General features: G+C 38.0%; 1 pseudogene; it reads left to right on the top strand.

Annotated features, from left to right (window-relative positions):
* Positions 1 to 411: 411 nt before the first annotated feature.
* Positions 412 to 3,140, top strand: LOC123608241 (annotated as a pseudogene).
* Positions 3,141 to 17,482: the final 14,342 nt, after the last annotated feature.

The raw sequence follows: 17,482 nt of genomic DNA, 5'->3' as shown, positions 1-17,482 counted from the left end.
AGTAATAAACGCTTTGAGATCTTCCTGTGTGCCAAGGATGAACTAAGTGACTGCAACATTAGCTTGTTTATCCTTCCGGCAACTCTGAGATAGATAATATACATACGTATATATATATACATATGTATATGTATATATATATATATATATATATATGTATATGTATATATATATATATATATATATGTATATGTATATATATATATATTTTTTTTTTTACATTTTTCAATTACTACTTTATATAGCCACCACAAATAAAATCCCAAAGGAGTCTTAAAATAAACCAAAAGCTTACTCTTCATTTTAATTCAAGAAATTGTTTATTTAGCACCTTCTATCTACTAATCAGTATGCCACATGCTTAGACAAAATGCCTTACTTCTGCATAAAAAAAGATATATTAATGCAGTCATGGACATCAAAGAAGCTGTTTGCCCTCAAGGTAAATACCAGTCTCCATGCCAGAAGACAGAAACCAAACTGTAAAATATCTCTCAAAAGGGACATTTTCAGGTTCTTAAAAAGAAAAAAAAGAAAAAATTGACAGCTAGTTACCAATGGAGCACTGTTATTTTGCCTTACTCTTTTCCTTTTCCTTCTTTTCCTTCTTGTTCCTTTCACTCGGGACTTGGTCCTATCTTTTCCATTTCAAATAATCCTCCATTCACTTCAAATTGGATTGGAGAGACATGCAATTGTTCAAACTTCTTCCTTGATATTTACTAAGACATGCTCTTAAAACTCTTGTTTAATTTTAAAAGCCTGGCTAATTTCTTTCAGTGGGGGGAAGACAGAGAAAGAGGGAAGATATAGATAGTAGCACAAGTCTCCGTGGCCTGGTGGCAGCCACCTGTCCGGAACCTGCAGGAAGCTTGGCTGTTAGGCTTCCCCAGGCCTCTTCCACCTGCCTGACCCCCTCCCCACCTGCACTGAGACAGGGAGGGAGGGTGCGACTGCCGGGGTCTCTGAAGGCCCAGTGCTGGGCTGCTGGTGTTTGGTGCCACAAGGTGTCTTTCTGGCATCTTCAGCGTGAGGACCCGATGGGGAGCCCACAGAAGCATCCCCACTCCCACCCTGACTGCATCTGGGAGATTCTCACTCTCAATGTTGGTTCCCATTCAGCCTCCAGCACCAGTTTCTGGCTCTGGCTGCTTCTGCTGGAAGAAATTGAAAAAGTCCTTTCAGGGGTGCTAGGTCTGCAATGGTTTAAGTGTTACAATTTGCTGTATCTACTGAGGTGCCTTTTTACATCTGTGATCTGGACAGTTTTGCTTTTCGTTTAAGTTCAGTCAAGTGATTCTGTTGCTTAAGAATGTGCCTATCAGTGGGGTGCCTAGGTGGCTCAGTTGGTTGAGTGGCCGACTTCGGCTTGGGTCATGATCTCACAGTTCGTGAGTTTGAGCTTTGCATTGGGCTCTGTGCTGACAACTCAGAGCCTGGAGCCTGCTTTTGATTCTGTGTTTCTCTCTCTCTCTGCCCCTCCCCTGCTCATGCTCTGTGTCTCTCTCAAAAATAAATAAACATTAAAAAAAAAAAAGAAAGAAAAGAATGTGCCTATCAAGGGGTCTAGGCCCTGTGGATCATTTCCTAAAATATTCTATCCCTGTTTCACTCAAGTTCTAAGTCCAGTGTTAGAGTCATAGTTCAAAGCAGACAAAATTGTGATATAGTAATCATATTGAAGATCCAGAAAAAAAACAATGTGAAATTCTCTTCTAAACTGAATATGATTTTTAAAAATTTTTTAATGTTTATTTATTTTTGATAGAGAGAGAGTGACAGAGAGTGAGTGAGGGGAGGGGCAGAGAGAGATGGAGACACAGAATCTGAAGCAGGCTCCAGGCTCCGAGCTGTCAGCACAGAGTCTGATGCAGGGCTCAAATCCATGAACCGTGAGATCATGACCTGAGCCGAAGTCAGACGCTTAACCGACAGAGCCACCCAGGCGCCTCTAAATTGAATATGATTTTTAATGAAAGTGATCAGGAATTGAGAGACTTAAGCTATAAGATACATGCCTTTGATATGGTTTTTAATAATCACTTGGGTTCCAGTGGAGATTTGCCAGCCACAAGGAATGCAGCATGTGAAGAAATTCTTCACCTGACTGACGTTTCGGTCACTTGTGTTATTACTTGTCTCTACAGTGAAGCTGTGTTGATTTTGCTTAGGACAGGGCACAGTTACAGATGGCACACCAGCGTGTCATCGTCATGAAATTGCCTTAGTGGATGATGCTAGTGACTTTGATAATTTGGAAGGAGAGCTAGACAAATATCTCCTAAACCACCTTGTTGGTAAAATTAAAGTAGTAAGAAGTACAAAGGGTGAGGGAATGTTTTGAGGAAGAACAATTGGAGCAGCCTGTGTTACAGAAGCTCTTGTGAGGCTGGACAGCCGCTGTGAAGTGAATGTGATGTGGCTGCAGGCTTGGCTGGCTGTCATCAGGAGGACGGGCCGACCATGGCTTGCCCACCAACTGATATGATCGGTGCAGATGTGCTTGTCTATAGCTTGTTGTCCTCTGTGGTACAGGGAGGAGTCAGCTGGGGGCTATGCTTCAAATGAGATCTCGTTCCCCTTTCCGAGCTATGAGGACCAGATGGAGGCAATGCACCAGTAAAGTCACCCGCAATGGCTGGAGGATTGTGTGTCATGAACAGAAACTATTTCAATGATTTGGACGATATGACAGTGGCATGTGTATCTGGGAAGGAAAAGATTTAGAAATATCACTTAGGATCTGAATGTGTAGTGGTAAGCTCTTCACCATCCCATGCTCTAGAGTAGGACATATTTTCTGAAAAAAGGCAACCATGTGTATCTCATAAAGGTCAGGACACCATGACACATAACTCTTTGAGGCTAGTACATGTTTGGTTGAATGAATATAAGGAACATTATTTTTCCTCGAGACCTGATCTGAGAACCAAAAGCTATGGAAATTTTGGTGAGTATATTGAAATGAAGAAGAAATTAGGTTGTAAATCATGAAACATTATCCAAATAACATTTACCCAGAAAGGCAGATATCTGCACAAGGACAATGTAGAAGTACACACAATAAGTCTAAGAAAAATTGGTTAGGAAATTGTCACATCACCCAGAGGAAAACCACAGAAGACTTGAGGAGGGTCTGAACTAAGGCAGGACTTGATTGATTACCTTACATGCTACATATTGGAATTTTTTGTTTGGAAATTATGATATAACTGCATTAAAAACAAACAAAGGATTCTAGTTCCATCCATTGCTTCATATCCATTAGTGTTTTATTTGTCATGCACAAGAAACTGTAGGAAACCGTAGGTCTTCGAAGATAAATAAGATTAAGCCTATGTCCCCAAAGAACATACAGTACACTGCAGGAGATGAATAGATGCTAATGCTGCTATTCCTTTATTCGTTGGAAGTCAAGGTGAAGAAGGAGAGAAACTCAAGGACGACTCCCAAAGGATGGGAGGAAATGTGGGCTTCACCAATGAGTGCAGGATGAGGTGGAAGATCACACCTGGAGAGGAAGACGATAAACTAAAAGTATGAAAGACAAAATACAAATTCTGTTATGTATTAAAAACATGTTTTGTGAAGAAATGAATATACCCGGAAGACTATTAGATCAACAGGTTTACGGCTATGGAAGCTTCAAAGCTGAAGATAAAGACTCCCATGTCATCTCAATCTAATGGGAAAAACATTTTACCACAGGACAGAATGAAATGAAAAGACATACTTTGAGTTGGCAATGTAATGAGGGATTGATATAGACTGTATTGTGTATAAGTTTGCAGAAATTACTTCACTTCTGGTTCCCAATTTGCTCTTCAGTAAAATTAGAAAACCAAAGCTAAGAATTTTCCCAAAACTGATATGTGTTCTAAACGAATTCCATCTTTTTCTTGGTGCCCGTCTGTCTCCATGAAACTTTGAGAATATTCTTGTAACAAACAATAATAGAATCCGCAAGGCTAACATAATTGTAGTTGTTTTTATGCCAATTTGCTATGGAATTGCTTACAGATAGATCATGTTATACTGGAAAAAGATCATCACTAAGCAATCTCAAAAGGTGTTTCCTCTCTCAGCTGGAAAAGCCATCTTATTTCCATTTTCCCTACAACTGGGTGACATTTGTGCTGTTGGAAATCCAAGGGACACCCCTCATGAAAGTCCCCATCGGTCATGGCACTGAATCTACTCTGTGTTCCCATGACAATGTCTACCAAGTTTGGTTTTCTTAATAAGAGCTGCAGTCAGTTTCTAACATGTGGAACAGCATTAAGTTTTGATAATGTAATACTCTGCCTTACACGGAATAGGTGCTGAAAACTTTTTTAATTCAAATTCATTTGTTTATGCTAAAACTTAAGGTTTATTTTAGCAGTGCTCAGCATGTGACACTGTGTTAAAGAGTGCCAAAGATCCTCCAGGTGTTGCTCACATAATCTCTGATTTGAACAACAAAAACTCTATGATTGAATAAGAACTTTGGTAAACATGAATAAGAAAAATGACAGGTTTTTAGCATCTTTTGATCAAACTAAAAAAAAAAAGTAGCTTGGGTCACTGACTATACATGTGTATTATATTAACATGACTCTCATCTTCTAATTATATAATACCTTAGTATTTTACATCTTTTACATCTGTATATGTTTTTCTCCCTTTGTTTCCATAAATGCCTGTAATCATTGTCCTAGTCATTATATCTGAACATTATATATTTTTTCTTTTAAGCTCATCTACCTGATTTCCTTATCTCCTCCAAACCTAAAGTAAGTGTAGATGTTGTTTGTTTTCTAATAATCTGTCACGTTGAGGAGTTGTACAAGTATAAAGAACAGATTTAAAACCACAATTGACAGAGAGGGCACTCTACAATGACAGGATCTCGAGTTCAGAATTTTAAATAGTTCTAGAAAACTTGTTTCCTTTCTTTGTTTCCAATTAAATAGGATTATTTAAACAGATCTCCTCATCTTTGTTTTCAGTATTAGCACTAATTAAATTATATGGTGAGATAGCACATACTGGTTTTCTGTTATCCTAGTACATTCTTATAGGATCTCCATGTTAGATACATGAGAGGAGTTGATGTATTGAGGATGAAATAATTTGTACAACAATGGGGTCAAGATTGAAAATTTTGACTCTAAAACCCGATTCTCAACCACTACTCCCAAAACTTGCAGTTAATTCTTAAATGCTTCAAATACTAAACCTATACTTTAGATAAATATTGCGTAGTTTTCTCCAAAATGGTACTATACTTTCATAGAGATGCCCATAGGTATCAGAAAATTATGGTGGGTGTCAGTTAGCCTCAGGGTAATATTTTATGACAAGAAAAATAGAAAAGAAAAAAAATTACATTTGACATACCCGATACTTAGTACCAGTGAAGAACAATCTTTTACCACTCATGAAGACTCTCTTTGACCAGACTTTAGTCAGGCACCTCTGAGCTTTCTTCTTGATGAAGCCTCAAACTTGGCCCCATCCTTGTAAGGCCTGCATAGCCTGGTTCCAGCAAAAATTCTGCTAAGTCAGTTTAGAGACAAGTCCCCACTCTTGATACCTGATCGTCCTCAATATCTGATCAAATATCCTCATGTCCCACCCCCAACCCCAAGTGATATCTGCTCACTCTGGTCTGCCCTCAGCAAGAATCCTGTCAGGTCAGATTAGCAAGAATGCCCCTGCCCTTGGATGTCTTTTTCTCAGTAATCTTTCATCCACCAACCACCATCCCCCACACCCACGCACTTACCCTGCTCCTGGACTGTAAATCCTCCTTGTCCTTATATTCAGAATTGAGTCAAGTTCTATAGTAATGTCTCTTTCCTCTTGTTATAATAGTTCCTGAATACAGTCTGTTTTTACTGCTTTAACTACTTTCAGGCTCTGTTTTTTTCTTTACCACTGTACACATGCTGAGCAGAGAAGCATGAGGAGAGGAATGCATTTTGAAGATAATGACAATTTTTAAAAACCCATGGTTTCTTCTGCCTATGTTTAAAGGACTCTTTGCAAGAAAGTTTTTCGAATATGATCATTTGGTTCAAATACTAGCATAAAAGTTGTGTTTATTTGCTTTGGCAATATTCCTAAACTCAAGGGAGGAATGTGATAGTTAACTTCTTCAAAATATCAACTTTGCCAGGCAGTGACGGACTGCATCTTTTAATCTACAAGGGGCCCTCTCCTACTGAAATATGACAGAATCAACCTGAAGCATGCTTTGGAGGTACTGCTTCTCACCAGCACTCTAGTACTTTGATTAGGATTTACTGTGGCTAAAATAATACCCTCATCGTCTTGTTTACTAGCTTTTCTGAGAAGGAAGTAACTTTGGAGAAGAAAAAAACCCGTTTGATCTGCAATCCCTTCTCCACAAGGGAAACCACTGTTATCAGTGACAATGTTCTTATGGAGTGAGATCACATTGTTCGAAACTGCATTTCAAGAAACAGTCATATAAGATTCTGAAACATTATCAAGTGAGCACTTTGAATACTGGAATAACAAAATCAGAGTTTATCTTTCATTTGATAACAATTCTTTTGTGCTTCCTCTTGTGTACTAAGGAAATCATTGACTTCAACTGCAGGAAAACAATGTCAACCAAACCCCACTTAGCAGCCCGTCTTTGGTGGACAAATTTCCACCAACAAAGTCAGCCCTTTTAAAAAGCTAAATGTATAACTTGTAACTCTGTAGTTTTTAAAGTCTTGTAATGTAGGATTTAACTCTAATTTCTGCAGGCCAAGGAAAGCCCCTTCCCCTCACTCCTACTACAATGCTCCTAAAATAAGTCCCATCGGTTTTTTTTCAATGACATGATTATGAAATGTATTCCACTGCCCCAGGTCCCACAACAGAAGCTTTCCCATTATTTTCTACAAGATCCAATAGAGCATTCTTGATTTCAATCAGGTCAGACACCCTGTCACAGTCCAGTCTTGACACATCAATGACAAGGCGTATCAGAGCAGTCAAAAGTTTACAACATGTAATAAAAACTGAACTAAAGTCAAGCATGCTCTCCTCTTGTAGGCCCAGGGAGACTCCAGGCAACTAGTGATTTGTAGGCTCCATTACATCCCAAATGTTCGATGTATCTAGCCCTTGGCAGGGTGTCAAGGACAAGAAATAATCAGTCTTTAGAGATCACTTTTGAAACGCTATGCCCTCTGCTTCCTTCAGGTGAATCATTCCTTCCGTGTTGTCAGGATCCACTGATGAAAGCTGACGACTTTCAATAGCCTGTGACAAGTGAGGTTTCCCCTTCTCCATATGTGGAGGAAATGATACTGTGCAATCAGCTTTCACCGGGCATGCTGTGAGTGATGAGCCACCCACAACATCATCCCCATGAGCTCCTTTTCCAGAGTCGAAAGTAAAAAGCAGGATGCACATGATCTTGTACACAAGAGCAGAATGATCACCAGAGAAGCAGACAGGAGGGCATTTTAAAATTCCTTTACAGACATTTCACGTCTAGAAACCAAATTTTTGTCCTCATGTTAAATCTTTTACATTCAAAAGAAAGGACTTGCATCAGTTGTCTGAAAATGACATGGAAGTCAATGATGCAAATTGGTGGCAGTGCCCACAGAGCAACAACTATTGAATAGGTCTTCTGGTCTGAATATGACTTGCAGTCCAGCTAATACATGATAATACATCTGGGAAGAGAGGGGTTATTGATTGTCAAATAGCAACTTTTTTCCCCTCATGAATGGCTTACATTGTTTGCCCTCACTAGAATTCCAACTGTTTCAACCATAAACGGCAACAGTGTAAGTTTCTCCTACCAATGCCCTGTAGCCATCACATTTAGTGTGAAAGTACTAATTTTTAAAAACTGATGATCTATTTTCTAATTAATCTGTCTTCTAGTTTCAGCTTGTCTCTTTACATGAAGTCCAGCTTCAGTTCATTTGCTGCAATTTGACATTAGAGACTATATAAAGCGATTAAGGATAAAGAGAAATGTAAATAACACCCCATATTTTCTTTCTGGAGTAAAAGTACAGAATGGTGAGCTGATAGAGGAGAAGAAAACAAGTATTCAAATATATCAGTTACAGAATTTGGCAGATGGTTCCTGGTTTTACTTTAATGTAATTATGTTAATGTAGACACACTCAATGTATTTCCCAAGTATACCAAATTTTTAGAAATTGCAGAGATGAGAACGTATTGATTATGATACCTAATTAGTTCAATAATTTAGTCTTGAGTATATTCCCAATAATCATGAAAAACATACATGTATATAGTAGGCTTGTATAATCATACATAAAATTTTAATTAAAAATATAATTTACATTCTTACTAAAAAAACCTTAGTAAATAATTATGAAACATTATAAATTGTAGCATAGTACTCTATTCTTGATGACAATTTAAAAAAAAAATTTTTAAGGTTTATTTATTTTTGAGACAGAGAGAGACAAAGCATGAACGGGGGAGGGTCAGAGAGAGAGGGAGACACAAAATGTGAAACAGGCTCCAGGCTCTGAGCAGTCAGCACAGAGCCCGACACGGGGCTCGAACTCACGGACCGCGAGATCGTGACCTGAGCCTAAGTCGGACGCTTAACCAACTGAGCCACCCAGGCGCCCCCATGACAATTTTTTAATTTTTTTTTTCTAAAGCGTAAAGATCAGTTTGACAGGCAAAGAAACCCCAAATACTTTCTTTTGGCTAGTGAATCATCTTAAATTATTTTTAAGAATATAAAATATATCTTTTATTGTTAAATGCTCAATTTTCCTTTTGTTTAATGTTTCCTCGATGCCTTTTAATATTCCATTTCAAGTAAAGTGACATTGTGCCTTCATGTTACTAGTTGTTAGGATACATGCGAACTATAGTTGCAGAAATTTTGGTAGTGTATGCCATTCTTTTAAAAATCTTATACAACTATATAAACAAATATATGGATGTATATCAACATACATTTATATTTAAGTGTGTACTTTATATATATAGAGAGAGGTATAGATATGGTTATCTATACTACAAAGCTTTTCTGAAATCTGAAATGAGATTAGTCGCCATATTTATGTTGATAAATGGAAGTTTTCAAGAAGTAAGTTCTCAAGTATTCTATCAAGCACTTTTAAAATGTCACCCATGCTTACTTATTGTCTAATCCTAGTTTCTCATATTCTCTTTTTCCTATATTTTCCTCTTATTTAAAATCCACCCCCCAACACATACTGTGAATATCCCAATTCTCCACTGTTTGAAATATTTTTTTAAATCCTACAATTATATCCAGCTACCTGAAATTTAAAAAAAAAAAAAAATCTTACAATTACATCCTAAGCCAAAATACCCTCAAACAAATCAACATAGTCTAAGTAGACTATGTGGCAGATATCTCAATTTACAATCTATTACAACATGGAAAACAAATGGGTAATGTTTCTTGAGTGTGTTTTAAAACTAATGTCTCTTTGAATTGAAACAACACATTGAACACATGTGTTATGTAAAATTCTTCCCCAAATCTACAAAAAACAGTTAAGAATTTATATATATATATATATATATATATATATATATATATATATACATATATATATACATATATATATTTATATTTATACACACACACACACACATGGAACAGTTATATATATGTTATATATAAACATGAAGTAACCAACATGAAGTAAACAAGGAAAAGAGTGCAAAACACATGTTGAACACATGGCAAGCTGACAGGCAAGTGATACCTGACTTGGCAAAAAAGAAAAGGATGGATATCTACAGGACTCCAGAGGAGAATCAACAAGAAGCAAACCTGGAAAATCTCAGGAATTTGAGAAGTAGCTCGTTCTACACAAACGTCTTTAGAGGCAATCAGACCTCCAAATGCCTGAAGGACTTACATGTAGGCAACTGCTTCCACCAGCAGTGAAGGAAAATGAGAGGTCATCCATTTGGAGAGTTAACTAGAGAGGCCCTGCACCTAGAGTTCAGGGCAAATGTGGGAGTAGAGATAGAGACTCAGTACTCAATACAACGAGTGGAAGTCAAGGTCACTATATTCACTTATAACCCAGTGTCCCAACCAAGAATATTGGAGAGTCCAGCAGAAAAGATCTATAGATCCCTGCATTTAGAAGAAGCCCCAACAGGTCTGCTAGGCCTCTGTGTTATCACTCTGTAATGAGGACTGGTATAAACAAAGCTCACCTGTGCACGAAAGCTGACCATCACCTTTTCGGGACCTCACACTTAAGTATAAATGGCAAGTAATAATCAGCAGACACTTGAGGAAAGCCAATGATATGTAAGAAAGAGACAAACAAAATAAAACAAAAAGCAACGAGCATGTGGACAAAAATATATACAAGAAAGCGCAATTTGGAGGAAAGAGGGAGCATGTGGGGAGTAGTGGGAAACTTCAAAATGTCTATCAATCTTCAGCAAGCTAAGAGACACCATTGGGTCACTAGTCACAGAAGGCACTACAGGAAAAAAAAATATAGACAACAGGAAAGATCTCCTGGAATTTATAAAATGAAGGGCAAAATTTGAAAAATAGCCACCACTTTCACCACCACCATACAATTAGAGAAAAATGGAAGCTGAACTTGAAGATAGATTTCAGAAAATCAGAAAAACAACAGCAAAGGTGAATTGGAAATATAGGAAGAAAAAAAGATTTAAGAAAATAATCAACCCACAAGTTTCAACATTCCAATAATACAGAAGTAAACAGGGGAAAAAAAAATAGAAGGGAAACCATCAAAGAAATACTATAAGAACATTTCCTTAAACTAAAGGATACAGTTTTTCATCACAAAAAGCATACTGCAGACCTGGCAGAATGAACTGAGACCCACACAAAAACATATTTTTGAATTAAAATTCAGAATTGGAGGAGCAAAAATAAGACCAAAATCTTACAGAAAGGAAAAAAAAAAAGATGCACATATTAAAGATCTAAAATGAGAGTAGCATACCATTTGTTAATAGTATTGCAACTAGAAAGCTTTGAAACAATAGCCTCCTTAATTATGAGGAAAAATGACTTTCAATCTAGAATTCTACATCAAAACAAACTGTCATTTAAGTGGGAGACACATAATATTTCAAAAAAGTTTCAAAAATGTTTCAAAAGACCAGCCAACTCCCTTTCTAAGACAACCAAGAAGACCCTAATATCTCCCTCAGCAATACTAAAATTTAGGCAAACTTCTTCATTACTCTAGGTGCCTGACCTTCTTCTTCTTTTTTTCTTTTTTTAATGTTTATTTATTTTTGAGAGTGATAGAGACAGAGTGTGAGCAGGGGAGGGCAGAGAGAGACACACACACAGAATCTAAAGCAGGTTCCGGACTCTGAATGGTCAGCACAGAGCCCAACAGAGGGCTGGAACTCACAAACCTCAAGATCATGACCTGAGCCAAAGTTGGAACTCCTAACAGTCTAATCCACCCAGGAGCCCTCTGACCTCCTTTTCTTAAAGCATTAGCTTTAGAAAACTTGTAATTGTAAATTAGTTCTCTGCTTCTTTGACATGCAAATCGTCTCAAAAGACTCTTGGTAGTTTTACAATCCAGGCGTATCTTTCTCTGGAACCCTGGAACCATCTCTTTGACATTTGATCACTGTTTCCCTGACAGAGTAGGATTCTACCTTAAGCAGGCACCTTCCTCCAAGTTGTAAAACTACTTTCTGTCATAAAGATATTTTTCTTTAGATAAAGCCTGTTAGCAAGCACAGATGGTCAACAATTCCCTCCAAGCCACCAGTTAAAAACTTTCCAGCCTTTTCTTTCACTGGAGTTGAGCTCAAAGTTTTGGTCTCACTCTGTTATTATAGTCGCTTTGAATGAGGCCTTCCTTGCTTGTTTAAGTTGTTGGGTGCAATTTTTGCTTTGACACAGGTATAGGTTGTGTTCTCAAAGGAGGTATAAGAGATGGCAGCCAATGTAGAATATATAACAAAAGAGACAAATAGAATCTCCAAGCCGAGGATGAAAAGAAATATCAACAAGGGCTGTCAGAGTTTGAGATTGTCAGCATACACTGGGAGAGAAAGATGGACAGTTGGAGAAAGGCAAAAGTACACAAATGGAACTTGTAAATTACTTGATGAGTTTTACCATCCCAAGAGGAAATGCACTTTTCTATCGGAGATTTGGTGCTGAGATAGTGCCAGGGTACCTAGAAAATTCAGCCAAAGAACTTCCAGGTAATTAAAACCTCCAGTGAAATTTAAAAAGTTGGATAAGGGAAGGGGGGGTTGTTTCTGCTCTGAAAAATATCCACATAGTCAACATCTTAAAAATCCTAAATAAGAGTTGATGTAATCAATATTGTGATAAAATTATGGCAGGAGGAAGGAGAGTGGGAAATGTACTTTTGAGGGGTGGGTGCAGGAGATTTAAATCCTCAACTGCCATTTTTAAGAGAAAAAAAAGTTAATATCTAAACCTTAAATAAACAAATAGCAGAAGTCTTGATTCAAACAGGTGAAGTATTTGTCAAGAAACTTGGGAAAGGAATAGTAAGTCTAGAAATTAATTGCATTTCCTGGTAAGTCTGAATGTATTACCTGACTTTTTAAATGTCCAATATGTAAATCTGAAATATAACAAAAGCAGATTTTACAAGATGTAAAAAAAAAAAAGCATATGCTTGCTGAAAATAAAATGAGGAGGGTCGCCTGCATGACTCATTTTCTTAAGCATCTGACTTCAACTCAGGTCATGATCTCAGGGCTTGTGGGTTCACACTCTGTGTCAGGCTCTATGCTGACAGCTCAGAACCTAGAGCTCGTTCAGATTCTGTGTCTCCCTCTTTCTATGCCCCTTCCCCGCTCATGCTCTGTCTCTCTCTGTCTCTCAAAAGTAAATAAACATTAAAAAATTATAATAAATTAAAATAAAATGAAGAAAAACATTAACAAAGTGAAAGATAGAAAAAGGGAAAGGAAGAAAAATTTAAAAGAGAAAGGTAAAGGAAATGAACAGTAAAAACTAACAAAGAAAAGCTGCATTTTATATACTGCAACTTTTCACGTGCTATTGTTTCTAAATGAACACGTGAACCATCACTGCCCTTGACCAATAGTGTTTTAGCAAACAGCGATCAGGACCACAATGGACTCCACTCATTTGCTGAATCACAAACTAAACCTAAACTACTTAGTGTTTTGTGGTTCACAACCTCTTTCTACTACAGTTCTGATAAAATATATTAGGAAATGATTATGAGGTCTTCAATACTCAACAGCAGTGTTCTACGTGACAACTTTTTTCTTTTGTCCCAAGTGAGCTCTTTCACCATCCTCCACCCATTAACCACTCCTGCCACCCTCATTCTCAGCAACTAGCCTTACCTCTTACCTTATAGAGAAACTGGACACTATCAGTTCCCATCTCTCTTCCTCATGCAAATCCCACACCTTCAAATATATCCCAGTTTTCACCTCTGTATTTCCTTCCTTCACAGGATACATTTAAAAACTCGAATCTGTGACTTGCTTCCAAGTCCTCGGTGATCTCTGTAAAGTTCCTGAAGTAATGAGTACCAAGGCCAGTCCAGCTCTACCGACTGTATAAAATCTGCGAGTGGCCAGGAATATGTGACAAAACATCTCAAGCCCAGCTGTTAGAAAAGCTATTATGAAGATTTATACATGTATTTCTATTATTTAAGCTTCTTTCCATGTTGCAAATTTTTTCCAGCCCTCACAGTCCAGGATCATCATCCTTCACCTCCACTATTAAGTGATGCTGCCAAAGAGAAAAATGGGACAGCTTTTGATGTTGTACATGGAGATATAATCTTCTTGAGGGTGACTGCCATCTTTTATATACACAGTCACTGAGCAAATCCTGGCTGTGTCTTAGTTCACGAATCATCTAGGTATCAAGGATGCCTCATTGGCTCATAATTATCCTTTACAACAAACCTGTTTTCTGAATGGATCTCACTCAGATTTGTTTTTAATCTGTCCATCTTTATTGGTTCTTTTCTTTTAATGTACATATGTGTTCAAGTTTCTCCCCAAATAAAACATAGTATTTCCACCCCTCCTTCTAGGAATATTCTCCTCTCCAGTAAGTCCTGTATATTTTACTTTATTAATATCACTTTAATCTCTGCTCCAAACCAAGTTCTCATCCCTACTATCCTTTCCCACTAGTTTCCACTAATCGTTAGCACTAATCTGATTGTTTCCTTGATCAGTATTTCCCCCTCCAACTGTTTCACAAATATCTCTGCTTTGAGCATCAGACCCACATATTCAACAGCTCATTAGATGTATTCACTTATATATCCCAAAGACACCTTAACTCAGTATGTCCAAACCTAAGATCAGCTCTCCCTCATACACCTGCTCATTCTTCTCTTTGTTCTAAATCAGTGAATGCCACGACACGTAGTGGTCCAAGCAGATGTCTGATCACCCTGGACAGCATTCTCTTCCTTACTATCTACACTTTAACAGTCATCAAATTGTAAAAATTCATTTATTTCATAAATGTCTCTCAAAACTACCCACACCTTTCCATCCTCACTGGCACCTTCCCTATTTAATGATTACTTTCTATCTGGACTTCTGAAATAACCTCATGGCTGGTATTTCTGCCATCAGATTTGCCCCTCTTCTGCCCATTCTCTTGTGGAGAATATAATGCACTTGTAGTGATTTTTATAAACTTCAAGTATGATTCTGTTTTTCTTGCTTAAGACCATGTGATGACTGCCCTGACATCCTTAACTTATAAGCACCAAGCACCTTTATTAAATAGTCTCTGTTTTGTTCCCTAGCTTAGTCTCCTCACCTCACACTTCAGTATTTCATCTTATAAAAAAAGATTCTTGGGGTGCCTGGGTGGCTCAGTCGGTTAAGCGTCCAAGTCTTGATCTCGGCTCAGGTCATCATCTCATGGTTATGAGATCAAGCCCCACGTCAGATTCCACACTGAGTGTGGAGCCTGCTTGAGAATCTAGCTCTCTCCTTCTCTCAAAATAAATAAATAAATAAATAAATAAATAAATAAGCATTTAAAAACTCTTCTGTTATTCAAGAGCAAATTCTTCTCCCTCTCTTCTGGGTATTTATATATCTTGCTTCATCTTGCTTGAAATATTCCCTCCCAATGCCAACCATTCTCTTCAACTTTCCTCAGGTTTGAGTAAGATGCTCTCTTAGAATCCCAGGGCTGACCTAACAAAATACCGCAAATGGATGGCTTAAGACAACAGAAATTTATTTGCTCACAATTCTAGAGCCTAGAGTCCAAAATCAAGGTGTTGGCAGGGCCAGGGTCCCTCTGAAGACTCTAGGGGTAAAACGTCCCATGCCTCTCTCCTAACTTCTGGTGGTTGCCTATGGTCTTAGATGATCCAGGTCTTGTAGCTGTGTCATTCTAGTCCTTGTCTCTGTCCCTCATGTGCTCTTCTTCCCCCAGAGTGTGTCTGTGTTTCCACACGGCCATATGCAGAGGCACCAGTCATTTACTTTAGGGTCTATTGTAACCCAGTATGACCTCATCTTAACTAATTACATTTATAATGCAATTATAAATTACATTTTCCTATTTCCAAATCAGGACACAACACAAGGTTACAAATCAGGACACAACACAAGGTTACAGCTAAGCGTGAATTTGGAGGGAACCATATTCAACTATTACAGATTCCCTATTAACAACTTCCTATTGCAACTTGGCCACTCTTAGCATACCACGTAAATGATTATGTTAAAAACCACTGATTTGTCTTTTCCCCAGTTGCACAGGGGCAGGATATATTTTATCTTCAGGACCTCGTGCAAAGTCTGATAGAGAGAAGTGGCTCAGTACATATTTGGAAAAAAAAAAAGAGAAAACAAATGAAGAAGAATTAAAAGAAGAGCTCTTCTTAAAATTCTCACAGTTTTCCCATGGTTTTCAAGATAACTCTTCTAAACTAAACCACAATGTCCGAGAAAGGACTCTGTCAAAATTTAAAATATTCATTCCTTTTTCTGCTCACGCCCTTCAAAGCAAGCACAAAAACAAAAAGAAACAAAATTTTAAATAAGCTACCATCTTCTGAAGGTGTGGCATGCTGCGCTTTAACTTTCTTGTTTTGGAGTTTTTGTTGTTGTTGTTGTTGCTTTTGGTATTTTCTCTGCATCATGCTTCTTGCTAAATCCGACTTAACTTTTAAAATTCAGTTCATTTAATTTTATCTTGGAAGGAACATCCAGTTCTCCCCCAATCCCATTCTTCCTTTAGAGCAGGTGCATTTTGGTATACTTCTATAACTGATAGTAACAACTCTCCTGTCCACGTCCCTACCTCTCCATCGGTCCCTGTACCATCCGGCTATGTGTCATTGCAAGCCTCTGCAAGCGCTGGCCTGGCTGAAATGCCACAGAGCTGAAGTCCTTGAGAAACACTAACCAAGGACAAATACTAGCACCTTAGGCATGTTATACCATCTCTTACTGTCCCAGTTGACCCAAACAGTGCCCTGTTTTTTTGATACTAGCTGTTGGTCTTTTCTCCCTTCTCTATTTCGCTTGCTCCCTGACCTACTGGTGTTTCTTAGGATCATTAACCAAATAAGCTACTATCCAGTCCAGTCTCCTCTCAGGAATTGTCTGTGGCTAGAACCTGTACAAGAGATTTTCTGCTACTCTTCTAATACCACTTCTAATATGCTGTAATCTATTTCCTTGTCTTCTCTTGCTACTACTATGTAATATCCCAGTGGTATACATAGTACTTTATTTCTCCTTGTCTAGGGGAATGCTTGTGGTATGGTAGGAACCAATAAACGTCTCTGGTTCTTTTCTTCTTCTAACACATGAATACTTTCATGATTTCATTCTAATGGAACAAAATTGAATGGGAAGGTAGAGACATTAAGGCAAGGCGTTTGTTATTAATAATATGTAACTTGTAACTTTACATTAAAATATCATTTTTTAACGTTTGTTTGTTTGTTTATTTATTTATTTATTTTTGAGAGAGAGAGAGAGAGACAGACAGACAGACAGAAAGAGACAGAGACAGAGTATAAGCAGGGAAGGGGCAGAGAGAGAGGGAGACACAGAATCCAAAGCAGGCTCCAGGTTCTGAGCTGTCAGTGCAGAGCCCAATGCAGGGCCCGAAATCAAGAACAGTGAGATCGTTATCTGAGCCAACGTCAGCCGCTTAACCGACTGAGTCACTCAGGCACCCCCCAAAAATATAATCATTTTTATAAGCAAAACACATTAAGCACAGCTTTTAAAATGTAGGAATTTTTTTAAGTTTATTTATTTTGAGAGAGAGCAGGGTAGGGACAGAGAGAGAGAGAGAGAGAGAGAGAGAGAGAGAGAGAGAATCCCAAGCAGGTTCTGTGCCTCCAGCATGGAGCCAGATGTAGGGCTTGAGCCCACAAACCATGAGATGGTGACCTGAGCCAAAATCAAGAGTCAGACGCTTAACTGACTGAGCCACCCAGAA

This window comes from Leopardus geoffroyi, chromosome A1 (assembly GCF_018350155.1).
Source record: "Leopardus geoffroyi isolate Oge1 chromosome A1, O.geoffroyi_Oge1_pat1.0, whole genome shotgun sequence".
Classification (NCBI taxonomy): Eukaryota; Metazoa; Chordata; class Mammalia; order Carnivora; family Felidae; genus Leopardus; species Leopardus geoffroyi.
This window is presented reverse-complemented; position numbering and strand designations above follow the sequence as displayed.